The following is a 19336-nucleotide window of genomic DNA, read 5'->3' on the forward strand; positions in this document are numbered from 1 at the left end:
GAGGCTGGGGACAGGGGCAGGGCCGCCCCGGCACACCGGGGAGGGCGGGCGGCCAGGCGGCACCGGGCGCTGCTCCGCGCCGCCGCCCGGGAGGAGGAGGAGGTGAGACGGGGGCCCCTCCGCGAGGTGCGGGAGGTGCTGTCCCCGGAGGCGGCCGGCGGAGCCCCGGTCTGCCCGTGAGCGGCTTGCAGCGGGGGCATTGGGCTGCTGCGGGAGCTGTGCCGCTCCGGGGGAGCTCGTCGGGCGTGTACCGAGGGGTGGCGGGGCCGTGGAGATGCGAGAGAAAAAGGTTTGGGGTCCCCCAGAGTCCCGATGCTAAGTTGAATTGGTTTGTGGAGTCTGCTTTGCACAGCCGTGTTCGGCGTGTAACCCACTGGAGAAAGAAAAACGAATAAATAGGGCAGGAAGATAACTGTGTTGAAAAAAGGACACCTTTTTGATTAATTAATTATAAATAAGTAAAAGGCAGTGAAAAAGTTAGCAGAGATACTCATGCTTGCATATGCCAGCTACATCTACTGCTCTTGGTCAACATCTTGTCTGCTTCTGTGGTGGCAAACATCTACTGATGCAAAAACAGGAACTTGCTTTACGTGGTGTTAGTTTAAAACGCTTTGGCTTTGCAAGGTTTGATTCTGGTGACCCTAAGTATTATTTCATAGCTCTTAAAAGAGGCAGTGACTTCTTCAAAATGTACTTGGAAGTTTCATTGGGATAGTTTCTTGTTGTCATAGTTTGAAACTTGATTTTTCGTTGGAAGCTGGAAAATGGCGATCTGCTGGCTTTCCCCTTTTGCTCTGGGGGTGACAAGGTGGGGGGATTTTGCTGGAATTTTCCAGTAACTGGTGTTGGAGGTAGTTTCCTCCCAGGATGAAACTGGACAGCACAAGGGGCTTCAGGGAAAACCTGCCTGAGGACAGGGGTAGTACAAGAGCTTCCTGTTGGATGCTTGCTTAACTGATACACGAAGGCATTTAGCCCAGGGAAATGTGGTGACGCCTTTGTCTTCAGTTTTCAGGGACACTTTTTCTATCTCCTCTGATGTTGCTATAGCTATGAAATAATTCTATAAAGGTCTGGCATTTTGTGTTTCTTAAAGCTGCTAGTGGCAGAGGACAGGCTGTGGAAAAAGAAAGACCTTAAAATGACATTTGGGGGGCATGAAGTGTGATTGAGGAACAGTCAAGTTTTTAACAGAAAAGCAGCCCAGAAACGTTATGGCAGCTGAGCTGCTTACAGCTTTTTGTGGTATCTCAGTATGTCCCTGAGAGTGGGCTTCCTAAAGCACTTGTGTAACACTGAATGCTGGACTGAAATGAGGCATGATGTTCTTAAGACACTAGAGAAAAACATCTTTCTGCATTCATTTTGGAGTATAACTTTGGTCTTGTGGTACAGGCTAGAAAGCTTCTGGTTTTTGTGTTCTCAGTAGGATGGAAGTTATTTTTGAAGTGTGTAAAATGAAACGATTGAGGGCTTTTGGCCATAGCATAGAATATCCAGCTTCTAATGCAATGTACTCTGAATCCACTGAGTAAAAGAGTAGCTGGGATAGGAGCTCCAAGGTATTTTGTGGACTTAAAAAGCTTAAACTGCAAAGGGGACAAAGGTATTCTAGCCTTGCTTAAGCTGTACGGCTTTTCTAGGAGTAACTTCTGAAAAAGCTTAATTTATGTTACATAAATAATTTTACTTTCAACAGTGCACTCTGAAAAGAGTACACCTCTTAAAACGATTGGGTTTGGGTGTTCCTGTGTCCTGTAGACCTAGAAATTGTTTTAAAACAAGTAAGTATTTTCAAGCCTTCAGCTCCTGTTGAGAAAGGCTTTTATTCTGCGAATTAATGATCTACTACTGTTCTTGATTAGTGCGTTTTGGTGGCTCCATAATGCGGGTGTGCCTGATCAGTATTTGCAACTATTTATTATTCACTCGAGAGGAATCGTTTGGGAGAGACTGACTGTTGGGAACGGTTTGTCCTGTAAATCTTTATCACTTTGGCTAAAAATACGGGTGAGGTTGTACAACTTCTTTTTTTCTGAGAAAGGGTGGCTGCAAAACTGTGAGGGTTATTGCTTGTTTAAGAATGCTATTTACAGCCTCATAAAAGGAACGATAATAGAAAGGCAGCCTTCCAGGAGAGTACTTAGTGCATCACTTAAGCAGTTTGTTGGGCTAATAGTGTAAAAACAAACCTAAAATGCAAGTCAGGAAGGGTAGCCTGAAACCTTAATATTAGTAGTTAAAAACTCGGATTCTGCTCAGTATGTGAGAAAAGCTGGTGAGCAGGATATTCCCTCCGATTAATTCATGCAGGTAAGGTTTGGGCATAGGCAGATCTCATCTGCAAGCTGCTGGAAGAGTAATTCTCTTAAATGCAGAGTTCTCCTTCCCCAGGATATATCCTCCTACCCTGTTATAAGAAGTTTGACCCCATCTCTGAGGGTTTTCTGCACAAAAGTTGCTGGCTCCTCCCTTATTTTGTGCCTCCTTGCCTAGAACGTGATACTCCTGTCCTAATATTGCTACTCATTTGTTACCTTTCATCCTGTTCCTCTCTGGTCTTTCCACCCCTCCTTCTGGGAGTCACTGTCCTTTCCCCATAATTTTCCCTCATTCCACCTTCCTCGAGTGAGAAGGGAAATAGCACCGTGGGTGGTTACTTACTGGGTGTTCCAAGTCTCAAAACAAGACTACACATACACATTTGCCAGACAAGATCAGTGTAGTTGCTCATCCTCTTGGTGCAGAGAAATGCAGATTTTAGCTCTTAACTGGGATGTCTGACGTGTTGTCTCTTTTTAGTCGAGATGGTTCTGGTCTTGGTTGAGCTGTTGAGTCCTGTAGTGTGCTATGAGTACGTAACAGTCCCTGAAACAGAGAATATTGACTGTAACAGTAGTGGCAAACATCAGGGAGTGGAACCCTGAACGTTGCTTTCAGGGTGGCAGTGCCTGCAGATACTACAGTGATGCATGAAACAAGGTGAATAAAACTGTTATGGGGTGGCGGGGGAGCAAAAGCCAATTCTTCATCATAGAGCTTCTGCTGAAATCCATTCTGGTGGTTTACTACTGGGAACCTGATGTAAAATGCTACCGTAGCAGTAGGGGAAATGCTAAATTTCAGATATTTCTGAAAGCATTCTACAAAAGCAACCATGTTTGCAACCCTGGTGATTTTCTTTTGTCTGGCAGTGTTTTTTGTGTGTACAGCACTATCAATGCTACAGTAACAACTAGATTTTTTTGTTACAAAACCCAACTAGACAGAGGACTTGAAAGATTTATTTTAATCTTACCCATAATTAAATCAAGTATCCTACCTGATATGTCAATGTGTTCTTGATTTTTCCATCTTTTCTAGGAAGTATGAATAGATTGTAAATGAAACCACGATCTTAGAAAATGTTGGAACAGCTGTAGGACACTTGGCTTTTATTGGTAAACTATCTGAATTCGAGTGAGTTTGCAGAAAGTGGAAAATGCCACAAGTTGCATGTTAACTAATTGAGGTTTCATTTTTTCCAGAGCTTCAGCTCCTGTGTGCTTGAATATAATTTCATGATAACAGTGGTGGATGGTCAAAACACTTCAATAGCAGACTTCTAACACTTTCTAGGAAAAGTGTGGAGTTGCCAAATTCAGTCAGCTTAATGGTGTGTGACCCTTCTAGTTCTCGTGTTGCTCTACAGGTTCCATTTTAGAAGTGGTTCATGGGCTACCAACACATACAAGACAAAACCCCCTGTAGCACCACAGCTCCCTCTGTTGCAAGAAAGACCTATAAAATCCTGTCTCCCATTGCCTTGGACACACTGTTCCTTCCTTCTCCTTGCATCACGTCTGTCTTTGGTCAGGTTCTTAACTGATCAGATTAATTTACAAACTCTGAAGTTTTTTGCTATATCAGTGAGTTGCAGTGGTTCATGGGGCTGTTGGAGCATGCTGACAAGACTCGCTAAAATCAGATTGCTGTGTTGAATTCTGGGGTTGTGCATAGTCCTGGATTTCTTATCTTTTTAGATTACAAATAAAATGCATTCCTTATTGTTTTACAAATTGTGAAAGATGCAATTTTTGGAGGATTGTACATGTATAGGGGAAAGCATTCAACTGCATAGCTGTCAGCTGAACTGAAAGCTACTTACCTGGTACCTTGGCTAAATTTGCTGATTGAATTTATGTCTAAGCTGCTGTAATGTAGGATAAAGCTGTGTTTTCACAACAAGGAGTAAGCTGTCTTACCATCTCATGGCTACTGAGAGAATAGGGGCTCTCACTTCTTCCTCTGTTCTCACCAGGCTTGGCTGTGCACCCTCAGGAGATGCTTCTGTGAGCCGATTTAACTCGCCTAACATGACGGAAAAGTTTTTTTCCCTTTTGTTAGCACTGGTATAAGTTTATTTTAATTGCAGGCTGAACTGGTACGAGGGGAAAGGAGGAATGGAGTGGTTAGACAGGAATGGTAAGTTAAATGTGGTTGCTTTTGTGTCATGGCTTTACATTCTGCCAAATGCTGAGCTTTGCTCCGTGGTGCTCTCAGTGCCATCCACCCACACGTCTCGCCAAAGTGGTTGGCTGATGCAGAGGGAGCATGCCTGAGTTCCCAATTCCAGTTCTGCATCTCTTGCTCAGGGGTTATTTATATGAAACTGCAGTGTGTGGTACAGGCTCTTGCTATTTTTCTTTGTAATGATTAAGGTTTTTGCCACTAACAGATTAAAAATCTTAGGAGTGTATCTGGAGGCAGTGGTTTTAAAATGCAATACTTTGTGTCGCCAGTGTTGCGACTGCTTGAGCTTCAGCTTTAGAGGAAAAAATGTGCACATGAGCTAGAGAAATTCATGCTTCCAGTGTATATAAGAAATTGCATATAGCTCTTTGTACTCATGCAGCCTTCATCTATCATACTTACTGTGTCCTTTCTCTGTTGATATCAAATGCACATACAGGTGCCCATCTGAGGACAGTGCTTCAGATTAGATTACTGACAGTTGCGTTTTCCTTTTTAACTTTTTTCTAATGAAGAAAGCAGACTAGTGAGTTTTGTTCATATGTGATTTATGGATGTGGATTTAACATCCTTAGGATAATAAGGGGTTGGAATAATCTTTTGTTTCAAAATATTTGTTAACTTAAAAATGCTGTTCAGCTATCAGGTGTTAAGCCTCTGGGATTACTCTGCCTTACCTTCCCTTTAGATGCCTCTTCCCCATCACATTTTTAGCTCCTGGCTCTTCCCTGCATGCAGAAGTCTTTTTAACTCCTTCTCTTTAGTAAGAGAATTAAAACCTTGGGTTTTAAAACAGCTTTAATACCATACTGAGAATCCAAAACTCCCCTGCTTTACAGTTGACTGGTGTTGAAATCCACTCACCATTTTAGGTTAAATACAGCAAAGTTGTCAGATTTTTCTCGTGGTGATAATATAATGTTACCCTACTGGCTTAATTAAACATGACTTCAGACAATTTTCAGTGAGTAAAAATTGAAAGAAGCATAAATGCCTTGGATGTTCAGGCAGCTTTCACGGACTGTTTTTACTTAGAGCCTGTCTTTGAAAACCCAAGAGTATTGCTGTGTGTAAGGGTATTATTAATGCTTGCAGGCTGCAGCATAGACCTCTGAGGTTGTAGTGACATGCAGCTGGAGATGTGCATACAATAAATAACCATGAAACTAGACTAATGTATACCCATATTTTTAAGTTAGTTTTGTTAGAACTGATGCCTTGAAGTGTATCTCGTAACTGGGAGAGAAGGTCTAGCTGAATTTTTGCTTCAGTTTAGTGATGAACTCTTTCATCATATGTAGCAGTTGCTCATTTCAGCTAAATCTTCAGAGCATGTAAACATGCTTGCTAGACCATGCTTCCTTTAAGGAAAACTACTTAGTTCCTCTGTTTTAAAGTCAAGGAGGTATCATTCCTCTTTCAATACTGTCTTGACCCAGTCTCTTCCTAGTTTTCCTCCCATACTCCCTTCCTTCCTGCAAAGTTGTTGGTGTCTTTCCATCAGGCAAAGAAAGAATCATAATGTGTTGAGAGCACAGATCTTAAGCTGCATGAACAATGCACTGAATGCAAGACTAATGTTACCACAGATAAGATATCACAGAAGGGGTTTATTGTCTTCAGCTGTAACCCACTTTCAGTAAAGCAGTTACAAACATAGTCTTGGATTGTGATTATGTAGTATGTATTTTTTACTAATGCTTTTAACCTAGCATTCAAAATCTTTAATTAAAAAGTGTAGAAATACTGGATGGGACTGGCTACTGCTTGGCAATCCAAGTATTGGTTAATGTAATGAATGGATGTCCCTCATCCTAAAATATATTAGGCATATTGACTTTGTTTCAGCTGTTCTCTTTGTGGGCTCAGCTGCAGCCCCTTCCATGGCTTGTTTTCTCCTTTCCCTGGCTGTGCTTGAAGAAGGGCTCTGTGGGTGGGATGGGTTTGGTCCTCCTAACAAATTAAGCTTGTGCATCTGAATCAAGTTACAGAAATGGAACAAAAAACATGTTAAGGAATTGGAGCAATACTATCTTCCAACTTCTACCCTGAGTACAAAAACTTCTTTACTGTGTAATGTCACCTCAGAAATTATTTTATTGTTCCTCTTTGCTCTACCATCTCAAAGAAGAGAAATTGTATGTGGCTAAGACAGTAGTGTGCTTTTTTCCTAAAGTTCTTTTGATTCTTAGCTACTTGTTTCTTCCTCTGCTATCGACCTCAACAAAATAAATTCTTTTCAGTTATAAGGTCCATAGCTGCTAATCTTTTTTAGCAACTAAAAATGTTGGCCAGCTTTGAATGCTCTAGCTGTATAGCATAGTATGAAAAGGAATAAAACTCAGTACCCACAGATGAGGCTCATGAATATATGTTCTGTGTTGTTCAGGCATCTTGGATATGTGTGCCATACTGACAGAAGAATTTAATTCATAGTTACATGTTCAGCTCTAAGAAATAAGAGCTCTGTTACTGTTATTTCACTTGAGTGTGCAACATGCATTGCTAAAACCCCAGATGGTGAACTTGTTGGCTAGGTTGATGACTAGTTAGCAGTTTCTTTCATATGTGGTTGAAATATTTTTGAAGTGACTAAGACTTGAACTGGAAACTTAAATGCTTATTGTTTTATGGTTCTGTATGCCTCTGCACTGGTGCTGACTTGGAGAAAATGGGTTACCTTCCAGCAGCAGGGAGGTGACTTAAGGCAAGCTCTAAACTTGTTGGACTGGCAGTGGATGAGAATCACTTTTCAGAGCTGGGTACTTAAAATTCTGGGAATTGTGAAGTATGCCTTGAATGCTATAGAGAAAACCTCCACTGAAGAAACATGTGGATTGTCTTTAAACTCATTTCTGAAGTGGACAAACTAACCCTACCAAAGGCAACTGCTGTCACATCAGCAGCTATGTTCTACTCCTGTTTGTTACTGCAGCATTCTCTCTCCTAAGAGCACACAAGCAATCGCCAAGGCTGCTCTTATACCAGTGCTTCCCAGGGATGTGAGAATAGCTCAGATCTGTGTTGTAGGGGAGAAGGGTGCTTCGGTGAGCTAAAGGTAATAGCTGAACTTGTGTTGCATCATTTTCCCTCTAACATTGTTTAGTCTCCACACATAACCAAAATATGTAAAGGTGTTCTGTGAAGTTCGCTAAACCCTATCTTTTTCAGTTGGTTGCTTGTATTACATGCCCGCCCCAAATATCTTTTGTGGATAGCCAGTGTTATAAGCTACCATCTACTGGAAATATTTCCTTTTCCTAGGCAAGGTATTGTGAATGTACAGAACTGTCAAATGCTGTGTTTGGCTGGATTAAAAGGCTGTCAGGGACCTGAAATTCAGCAATCAAACTTCAGTGTGATTCTTGGATGGTAGTGCTGGAGCTTGTTGCTGTAACTTCCCCATGTCATCTTGAGTTTTGTGGATTCTGTTTGGATATCTAGGCAGTTGCTGTCTGGAGTGACTGGCATATGCTAAAAAACTTATGTTATACAGCCTTTTGTTCAGCTGCTCTTGGTTAACAAAAGGCAAACTATTATTTAGGGTAAAATGTCAGCTATCAAACTTCAAATCCTCCCCTTTTCCCTCCCCCTTCACTTCAGTGGTTCTTTTTACGCAGCTATTCACACCGTCAGACAGTTAAGTGTACAAAATAAAAATCCCTAGCCTTAAATATTGGGTGTGAGCAAAGCTTGAAAGCTGCCTGCATTACGGATGCCCTTAAGCTTTGTAATCCCACCTAGTGCTGGATGAGGGACTAGAGAAGTGCTGCTGTCTTGTGTCAGGGTTGGTAGTGTGAAGCACCAGTGAGTTTACCAGTGAGGTTACTATCGCTGATCTTCTGCCACCTTGAATAATGCCATGTCAGGTGGTGGAGGGTGTAAGGAGAGCCACCAGGTGGGTGGCTCCTGGGGTCTTGCTGTGCTTTGGAAGTCAGCTGTGTAGTTCCAGGATGTTTTAATGAGTGCATGTGTATGTGAGGCAGAGCGCGTCTGTTACTGTGAGGAAGAAGTTTCTCAGAGCATAGAAAGAAGAAGGAGCAGCATGCTTCCTCCAAGCCTTCCTTTTTTTTTTTTTTTTTCCCCTTTAGAAGCAGTGCTGGTAAAGGGGTAAATTGCAGCCCCCTGCAGCACACCCCGCCCCCACCGCTATATATGGAATGCCCAAAGGCACTGGAGATTTAATACATTGAAGTTGGAGCGTGAAGGGGGTCTGCAGCCTGCTAGACAAAGTCACTCAAATTTCAAGAATACTTGATCCATACAAGGATGTTACTTGAGAAAGGCATGGCTTCTCTGTTCAGAAACCGGTTGCCGAATGAGCCGGCTGAGTGTCCCAAACACAGCTTTTGTGGCTAGATGAGCAGATTGGAAACCAGATTTTCTTTAATTGATGAGTGACTGACCAGCAAGCTAGCTGAAGCTGTTGTGAGAACCGAACAGCCTCCCTTCAGAGAAGTGGTCATTTGAAAATTGTTGTTTCTCCCTCTGAAGTGCTTGCAAGTGATAGACACTATTGTGCAGATAATGATACAAGAGAATTCAGTTGAATTGACCGAATGCTGGACTGAAACAATGGGAAATAATTTCCCCTGGCTAGTTACTGTAGAAGTACCTACATTGTGGCAGTTATGTCCCAACAGGATGTATTTGGTGTCAACTTCTGTTAAAGGCTTTTAAATGAATGGGAAAATATTGGATGGGAAGAAAGGAGGGACAGTTTGTGGAAGAAAATAAAGAAAAACAAAACCAAAATTATCATAATAAAGAAATAGGTATTGGAAAGATCAGGCAGTGGTCTGGAGTGGATTCTACTCTGAAACAAATAACAAGCAGCACTAACAAAACATTTGGGAATTGGGAAGGATGAAGTACAAAATAATTCCTAGAATACTGAGGTCCCAGTCTTCCTGGTGCTGTTCTTGTATGTGCTAAGATTTAATTCTCTCCTTGCTTCTTCTCTTGTGCTTAATACAGTTGTCACTGAAGGGGCAGATGTAATAATCCCTGCCTCCCTCAATATCATGGAAGCATTGATAAGATTAGAATTAAGAATTGGGTTAGCGTTCTAAATGGTGGCTGTTGACAGAGTTCCAAAAGGTAACTACATGCCCTCTCTTACCACGAAGGTCTGTCTTCTTCCTCTGTTCCAGACTACATATATTTTAGTTGACTGTATTCCATGGTAGCCCTTTCAATCTTCTTGCATTACTAATTTTTTGAAGGGCTCTGCGCCTGTTGGTAGATAATTAATGTATGACCCCTGAGCTTTCTGTTGCTGAAGCATGGCTCCCTTACTAGAATTACCCTGTGTGGTGGCTGATGGGATGGTTCGTAGGGAGGTTCATAGTGGGCAGTCCAAGCAGGCTGGGCTGAGTGGAAACAAGGCTGAAGTGTCTTGAGCTGCTTTTGCTGGGTAGCTGGCAGTTTGCTGGAGGGCTGTCCACTCCAAAGCTCCAGTCATTCCTGAGATGTGCTTTTTCCATTTGTATGCACTTCCCAATGCATACAAATTTGATAAACTTCCTGAGTTTTAGACAATTGTGACTTGTCAAAACAAACATGACTTTATCTTCATGTCATTGCTTTTCTGGCAAAGGTGGAATTATCCCACCTTTACATCTTGTCAAAAGTAGTTCATTACGTGCCTGCCTCTGAATCTGAACTGTTCCTCAGGAGCAGTTGTGGCAAGTCAGCCTAATTTCTTTGTCTCTTACCAAAACAAGTGGAAAGCCTCTAAGGTGATGTTCTGCTGAGCCTGATGGGGTACATGTGGGCTCCTCATTCCAAGTGGCTTATTCTTCAAATAATATTTCCAGGGAGCAGTTGTACGCCTCGATGCTGTTACATATTGGTACATGGTTAGTGCATGTTGGTAACTCTTGGAAATTCCTTATGATTTAGGAAGCTGGGTCTTCTAGAGAACCACTAGGGAGACTTTTGCAGGAAGTTCTGAAGCACTGCAGTTATAACTAATATAATGTGTGCATTTCATTTCCCCCTGTAGGAGGCTTTGGCATTGACTTGTCATATAGGTAAGGTCAGCATGTCTCTGCAAAGACTGGAGTAGTTGGTTTCTATGGCTGGCCACTTGAGCTTGTAGTGGCATACTTGGGCTTGGCTTAGATCCAGAGGCTCTTCTTTCACTGGAACACTTCCTTGTCAGTCCTTTCATTTCTTTTCCTATGCCTCTGAGCCAGTGAAGGGAGTTCAAGTAGTACGTGATTACTGATAGTCTTTACTAGTGCTCCTATCTCAGTCTCTTGGCAACGATGCCAAAAAAAACTTTATACGCTGTGAGAACAAATAGGAGAACCATCATTTAAAAGTGCTGGTGTTAACATGTGCTTACTTTCACAAACTGCAACAAAAAAAAACAACTTGAGCCATTTTTTAAGTTAATAGTTTCATTTTCATATCTCAGTCCTTAGATGCAAGCAATTAACTTACATTTTTCTTCTTTCTTTCTGTAGTTGTAGAAGTTATTTAGGGTCTTAAACTACTTACAGCTTTATTGTAGTTGGTTTCCAATTTGCCTGTCTAGCTGCAGAAACTTTGTGAGGAGGAGTTACTCAGCTGTCTCGTTTAGTTAGCCACCGGTTTCTTAGAGTGAAGTCATGCCTTCCAATTAACATCCTTGTAAATACAATTCATAGCATTTTTATTCTTATATCACTTCTGACATCTGTTCTTAATGCCAACCTGTGCCATTCAGCAGAGAACAGGAGCTGCTAAGGAGCTTCAGCTGATGAAACTCCTCAATGCTGTGGACCAAAGGTGTGCTGAAGGTCCCTTTCTCTTGTCAAAACCTGTTAATCTAATTTCCTTCCCCAGCTCTGACTTAAATTGATAGAATGAAGTTGAATATCATGGATGCTTTGAATAAATTTTTGGTGAAAGCCATACCTGTGCATTTCATTATAATGCAATCTTGTGACTAAGCATCTCACTTTTAGAATGCTGTGGTTTTTGGTAGTGCAAGTCACTGTGTAAACATGGAACAAGTGTTCATTCCTCTCAGCTGTTCAGTAATACACTTTCTGTTGCCATTCATTTGTCTTCATTATGTATTGTCAGTGTATGCATGTAAACATCATTTTTATAAGGTATTTATGAGGGTTTGGCTAGCATAATAAGACCAACTTATTTTCTCCTAAATGAAAGATAAATCTTGACAGTTAATCAATCTAGGAATAATGTATTGAACCAGTACTCTGTCAGAACTGCTGTTTTGTCTTCACCAATGTTCAATACAGCTGTTTAAAGAAAAAAAAAAGGAAAGCTGTTTAGTATGTGTTTTAGAGTAACTGGTCTACAATGTGTCTTTCCACTTAAATTTTTAAATTTTCATGGGGAAGCCTTGATCTTGTCCTGTCTTATTTTAATATCAGTTTTCTAATATGAGCAACAGAAAAAAATCATGCTCTCTACTGAAAATACCATGTAATGCATGAAGTTCAATATGATCTTGTCTACAGGAGAACACAATATTTTCATCAATGTGTTTGTTGTTTGAATTTTACATTCATTTTAACACCATCCCAGGAGGAAACATAAAAGGAAACACTTCTCACCAGCTAGGGGATAGATTGTGAAGAGGAAGTGTTGCATATCAAAACAAAGACCAAAATAAAAAAATAGAATAGTGATACCTCCCAGCTGAGATTACTGTATGCTATCGAAATGTGCTGTCAGCAGGTGAGAGACTCACTGACATGGAATGCTGTCTTGGAAATCTTGTTTGTTTCATCCAGTTATTCCTCAGCATATGAGAACACAGTGTTAACCTCATTGCAGAATTCAGGTACATTTGTATATGGCTTATCTGGGGATGGAAATCAGACTGTTTGGCATAATGATAACCTCCCTCATTATAACTATCCTAATTTTCAGCTTTTTGCGGTTTATTCCTTCCTTTGAGAACAATTTTCTCATTATATGTAGTGGTGTATGATTTTGCTCCAAAGCTTCCTGGTCTGAATTTTTTTCCTTAAGGTGTGCATAAGTGTTATCCACCTGTGTTGGTGGATCAGATTTTGGATGTAGATGGGCAGTTTTCCATTTGGCTCCCCTGGGAGAGATACTTTGACAGACAGCTAGCAGTCCCTTGCAGAAGGAGGGAAGGTAGTAAAGGGAAATAATCCAAGGTGACTGACACAGCTCCAAATCTAGCAACTTGTTTTGGATGCATGTGTTCTAATAAAGTAGCACAAGTTTTTTGGGCAGCATGATGTGAAATGATATAAAATGCTACATTTATTACCTAAGAAAGGAAACTCCTCTCAGAAACCTCTGAGGAACAAATGGCTGTTGTTGGAAGATACTTTCCTAGATCAGTGAGAGTCAGAATATCATGGTGTGTCTGTTGTTTTTTCCCATTTCATGTATCTGTTTTTCTCCAGGCAGGGGAGACATTCCTGCCAAATGTGTATGCCATCACTCTTTTTCTGTTACAGCTAGGTGGAAGTGCTTTCAGAATGAAAGATCTTTGTAAATTGAAGTTTAAACAAACAGAAAGAAACAAAACCAGCCAAAACAAATTCTCCAAACACCCGGCTCTCATGTGGTCAAAGAAGCCACTTCTTGGAGTAAGCTGAATTATTTCATGTTTGATCCCATATGGAGTTACGGAGGGAAACCATTCCTCGAGTGCTTTTGTTAAATAAAGCTGTTGCCATGAATTAAGCAACGCTGCCCTGGAATGTTTCTGATCATGGTCTTGCAGAGCTTGTGACCTTTGCACTGAACATGTGAACTGAAACTTCATCTTCCAGTGTTCAATAACCATGTTAAAAATTCAGAGGTGAGGCAGTCTTGGGATTTCCTTAGGCTAGCTTAAATGCCAAGTGAAATTTAAGTACCAATTTATAGAGTTACTCTTCCTTTTTTTTTTTTTTTTTTTTCTAAGGTACAATTTTTGTTATAAATCTGAAAGTCTTTGTCAATTAATAGACCTCCACAATTGCATAGACAATGTCTTAAAATGCTTTCATTTATAGAAGCCTACTAAAGCATTAAAATATTGCCATCTTCTTGTCTAGATGCATTCAATTACTCTAATTAGAATGTTAGTAGTAGTATACTACCACTGCTTCTTAAGGCAATTCCTTTGACCAGGAGCTGGTTGTAGTGCCTGCAGAGGAGTATTCAGTTTTAACTGGGCTGCAGCTGAAAGGGGGAGAGGAGCAGTTTAAAAACTGTGTCTCTTGCAGTCCATCACTTTGATGCCATTGGACTTCCTACCCAAAGAGAATGCTATTAACAATTAATCTTTTTCCTGTTTACCAGATAGGAACACTGCCACCTCTTGGCTACTCACCATCCTGACCTTTCTGAAAACTTTGTTGTTTCTTGTGATGTGTTCTGGTACAGCGTTCCTGAATAATTAGGTGGTGCTGTAGTGAAAGCCTTAAAATATCATATTGTAGACTTAAGATTTTTGTATGGAGAGCCTAATAATTGTGGATTCTACCCTAGAACAAAAAGATGGAGTATTGTTTGGTCAAGTGACTTTCAGCTTTTAGTTTTGCAGTGTACATCCCTTAAAAATGTATTAAGATGGATTTCTGCCCTCACTAGTTTAGCTGACCACACAATTTGGCAACAGTGCTGGCATCTGAAAGTAGCCTTTATGCCATTAAAAGGGAGTTGACAAAGTATTTTCTATTGATTGTTATTTGGTTCTGGTCAAAGCTATCAAATGGTGAATTCTACAGTTGGGGAAAAAAGGCTGTGTTAGGTTCTGACCATGTTTCTAATATCAATTTAGTGAAGCTGGCTTGAGAAGTAGTTTAAATTATTGCAGCTTCAGGATTCCTCATATTGTGAGGGTTTATAGTAGCTAGCTGTTAATTCCAGAATGCTTTCCAGTTAGGAGGGAAGTTATGCTTCTGCTCAAAACCCTTTTCTTGCTGTAAGCAGCTTTGTCTTTTTCTGTAAACATCCAGTGTTTTGCTGGCCACATGTTTGTGTGGTTGTGCAGTGAACTTCATTCTCGAGAAGATGCACAGGAGGGTGACTTCTTCAGCCCAGTTCATGTGCCACAAACAAACAGCCTTGAGGAACACCCCCCAATGCTGGATTTTTCTCTAACAAGCCAGTCCAGTGAGTGCTGGCAAGAACTCCTACTTAAACCTGCCCATGTGAGAGAGAAGTCTGACTTCTCTCTGAGAAGTGCCATTTCTCAGAGGGCTTTTCCCATAGGAAATTCTGGTGCAAAGCAGTGACACTCAAAGCCCAAAGGGCTGTAACACCAGCTAGTGCAATCCCCACCTCAAGCAGCGAGTTTTAGTGGAATGTAGAAACTTGAGAGAGAGAAAAGGTGCTTACAGAACATGAGAGGACTTCAGTGGCTGAGTGGGATTGTCAGGATGCTAACAACATCCTGACTCCTATATTAGCAACTGGAATTAATTTCTGGATGTGTAATTTAAGCTCCATAATGGTAATAGAGGATCTGGGTTTCCAGCATCTGTTCATAAGTTGCTTCTCAAAACCCTTTCTCAAAGGTGGTCTCCTTCCTGCACCCCCTACCCAGCCCCTTCAGGTGTGGGGGTGGGAGGTCATGGTGGGGAAGCAGCTTTGTGCTGCTGTATCCCTGTTTTATGCACATCTCAAAAACGAGGCAGGTGCAAATCCAATTTCCTGTGAATGAACTTTCAAACATAACTTCTGAGATGGTGGTTTGGAGCCTCTTGTGGGAGAGACTTTTACAGAAGAACATGAGTGACTGGCTTGAGAAGGAGAGTAAGGAAGAGCCCGGCTTCCTCATCAGTGGGAGAGGAAGGGGGGCCTAGAGTGCCAGTGGCTCTTAGCTCATAAATAAATGACTTATTTCATATAAATAAATTACTTATTTCAAAAAAAGACACAAACTCTTTTATTACAGCACTGCAAACTAGAAAATAAACTGCAGAGCTTTAAAGACTTTCTGTAGCCATAGCAAATAAGGCTTCACTGTGCAGGCTGTATGCTTCCTTCTTGCAGATCCTAGTGAAATAACAAAAGGGTGAAAGTTGCCATATAAACTTTTTAAGCCTTCTGATCTGGCTTCGTGACTCGAGGTTTTAGAACTGCTAAAATTTCATTATTGGATTTAAATGACAAGTAATTGGATAGTCTAGAAGCTACTAAAATGTTTTTGTTTAGGAGAAAACCCCCTATGTTGTGCTTAGTTTTGATGGCCTTCAGATTAAAAGTGTATTTTGCTGCTTCTGTGGCATTAATGGAAATGCTATTTAGTGCCTATTTTTCAGCATCCTTATTAGTGCAGAGTCAGTCACACTGTATGAGCAGCAGTGATGGATTTTTAAAATGGAGGCTTGCTGGAGGGAGGAAGGATTGGCAAATATATGATGTGTCTAAAAACACTGGAAAACAGTAATTTTCAGAAGTGTTTCTGTAGTAGCAGATTCATTAGAATAAAATGTTAACGAAATAGTTTTGACTAATTTGTGATAAAAGTGAACAGATAATGGAAAATTCAGGCTTGCTTCTCGGCTATTATGATGGCTAAGTATTTTGCATGGAAGAACAAAAACTTACCTTAAGGATTTTTCTTCAGCCTTTTTGACAAAGCTTAAGAGTTTTTAACATCTCAAAACATGTTTGACCTCCCCACCCTTAAGCCATTTTGACACTCTTTACCATTGCATTTCAACAGGAAAGAAAGATCCTTTTTATAGCCAAATGGCTTCCTCCTTCTCTTCTGCCTCTTTCCCCCTCCATCCCCCACCCCAGAGAGCCTTTCTAGTGCTCAGGCTTCAGCTGCTGCCTGGATACTGGCTTACATCTGTCTTGTTTAGATGGTCCTAAGAAAAAACAGCACTGAATGTGACCGGAGGGCCAACAACAAGATATGTTTCTTTTCAAATTTGAAAGGAAGCCCTGCACTTGCTTCTGCCTGTTTCTCTAAACTGTTTTTAAATCAATCATGGCTCTTGCTGGTAAATGCTTTCAATCCCCTCCCTCCCTGAAATGGTCAAAATCCAAAACATTTGAAGAAAGTCTAACGAGTTAAATATGGTGGCGTTCACAAGCCTGTTTCCCCTCATACAGGTTCCAATTTGATGAAATAAACTCTTTATGGGCTCTTGCTTTGAGAGAGCCATTGGGAAAAGTTTCAAAGAGGATAGTGTGACTCTAGGTGGAATTTGGAGGTTTGCAAGTCCATAAATACTTACACTGATGGCAGACTGGGCTTTTGTACTTGCGTTAAAAGGGACAGCATTAAAAACTGATTTTGGACCTAAGCAGTACTTGATGTTTTGTGGTGAAAAAGATGGTGACTGTCAGGGAAAGAGTAATTATGTGGGGCAGATGGAGGACCGAGTAGTTCCTATTTTGGGGGGAATCATCTGATACTTTTAGAGCGCAGGATTAGGGCTGGAACAGTGATGGTCTCTGCCAGTCAAGAATGGAGTTACAAAAATGTGGGGTGGTGGTTCTGTTTTATAAAGGTTCATCAGCTGGGTGGGGGGAAGCTGTGCAACTTGATCCTGTTTGTAAAATTCAGCCATAGCAAAAATGGATTTGCCCCTGTGACAGTATCTTGTTACACACAAAATAGGAGGAGACTGTATTAATGCATGAGAACACGCTGATGTTTTTGCATCACAACCCGTGTGTGTCTGGCTGGAGGTGCTAACTTTTGGTTAGTAGTGCCTTTACCACCCCCCCCACCAGAAAATGCATCTTTATAATTAACTGCAGGGAACAGAGGAGAAAGAAATAGCAGAAGAAAGTGGTCTTTTAAGAGTTCCTATCATCCCTTGATTAAATAATGGTTGTTACTACTTTTATTGGTTAAGGAACTTATTATCCATTTCATTTTTAATAGGCTTATGCTGCAGTGAATACTGTGTATGAGCTCTATTTTATTTGCTAGCTGTGATGTTTTTAGTCATGAAAATAAGTGTGTAGGAAATGCACCCTAAAAAGTTGGCGTGCTACTGGTGGGACTTCGGGTATCCAAGAACCTTGTCCTTTAAATTTTGTGGAAATGTTGCTAGAGTGAAACTGTGCTTCATTGCAGCATTTCCTCTGTAGTTACAGTGCTTGAACTTTGGAATCCACTTTCCTGGCTTTTGTGTGGGGAGGCAGAGCAAAATGGATGTTTGCCCTGAACTCAGCACGTGCACTGAGCTTCAGATAACAATTATTTGGCTTTTTAACATCCTTGTCTTTGGCATGTTGAGCCAGCCACGCGGGGTTGTCCTGTGAATTCGCACACAAGGAGCAGGTCAGCTCTCTGGGGCTTTAATTTCCACTCACCTCGTGTTGCTGCACTCGTGGTTCTGTGCAGAGATGTATAACATCACCCAGCTCTGAGGTGGTTTTGGCTTGTTTTCTGGAACAAAGACTCCAAAGTTTGCTTCTTGGATGCATTGTAAGGACAGTCTCTACCTCAAGCCAGTCTCTCTTAATGCATTCTGCAGGATTTGGTATAGAATGTGTAGCTTACTCCTAGAACAAGAGGAGTACTTTTAAAATGTGTTTCCTTGTGAAAATCTGGATTAAATAGGAAAACAGATTTTCAAAAAGTGAATTTAATAATTCTGACTCAATTTCTTCCAGACTTGAGGGGTGAATTTCAATTTAATTCACTGATTTAATAAAAATTAGTGGCCTGACATCTGCTGGCTCTCAGCAGACCTGAGAGGTCACAAACGGGAATTGTGTCTGTCCTGGCGGGTTTAACGCTGCTGGCACAAGGTGACATGTACACTAGCTAGATTTTGTTTTCAGCCAAGGGAGCTGTGGAGCCCTCAGTGTCCAAATTCTCTTGCAAGTAAGCTATAGCTTTGTTTTTCAGACTTCTCTTGAGAGGCGTGGAGTTCCCCGACACGACCTGCTAATGCCCAAAGACCTCTCTGATTTGAAGCCCATGTCCCATTTTACAGCCTGTGGCTTTAACCCTGCAGAAAAATAGAGGGCTGGGGGATAGGGATGGAGATTAATGTATGAATGATCAGCCTTTCTTTAATACTCAGTTTGCTAAAAGAGGAGGAATTTTGAGTTTCTGTCATATTATGCTGTAAGGATCGGTCTCGCTGCAAGAACCCTGCACTTGGCCCATATTTAGCAGTGTGTGCAGCCCTGTTCTGCTGGTGTGGGGTGGAGGATAGATGGACACTCACTGCCCACAGGAGTGGTGTTGTGTGTGCAGCCCTGTTCTGCTGGTGGAGGATAGATGGACACTCACTGCCCACAGGAGTGGTGTACAACTGGGCGCACTAATAATACTCTGTCAGCGCTAATACCGATGATTTTTCTTCCTTGCCTTGGGAAGCTGAAGTTTGCCCTCCAGCGTGGGCTCAGTGCCTGCAGCTGCTCAAAATGGAGGCAGTTTGCCGATACAAAGGCGACGGGCGATGCTGCTGCAGTTGCCGGAGGGCGTTCCCGCCTCCCCTCCTGGCTCCTTCAGGCGCTGGATCTGCGCTGGCCCCGGCGAGCCGAGGGCAGCGCTGCTGGGCCGGGAGGAGGGGCAGGCCGGCCCTCGCCTCCTGCCCGGCCCGTCCTTCCCTCCGCGGCCTGCTTGGGCATCAGCACCAGCTCCTGCACCTCCGGTGGTACTCCTGTCACACCAAGCTGTACCCGTGAGCCGAGCTGGCCGATGAGCAGCTTCATCACCAGTAGGCTGTGGATGAGTTTTCAGGGTAGTCTTCACGTGGCGCCGCAAGGTGCTGGTGCTTGAAAGGGTGGTGGTGGCTCTGCAAGAGGTGGGTTTGCTTGGGCCAGCCTTGAGGCCTTTGTGGAACCTCTGCTGTGTATTTGTGAGCACAAGTCTGAGGTACTGGGAATAGATACATACTTCGTGTAA

The 19336-nt window shown here is 41.9% G+C and overlaps 1 protein-coding gene across 1 annotated transcript in view; it reads left to right on the plus strand.

Annotated features, from left to right (window-relative positions):
• The window catches only part of TRIM71 (tripartite motif containing 71), a 62151-nt gene that overhangs the window by 1983 nt on the left and 40832 nt on the right, over nt 1-19336 (plus strand).

This window comes from Passer montanus, unplaced genomic scaffold (genome assembly GCF_014805655.1).
Source record: "Passer montanus isolate IOZ18808 unplaced genomic scaffold, ASM1480565v1 scaffold10, whole genome shotgun sequence".
NCBI lineage: Eukaryota > Metazoa > Chordata > Aves > Passeriformes > Passeridae > Passer > Passer montanus.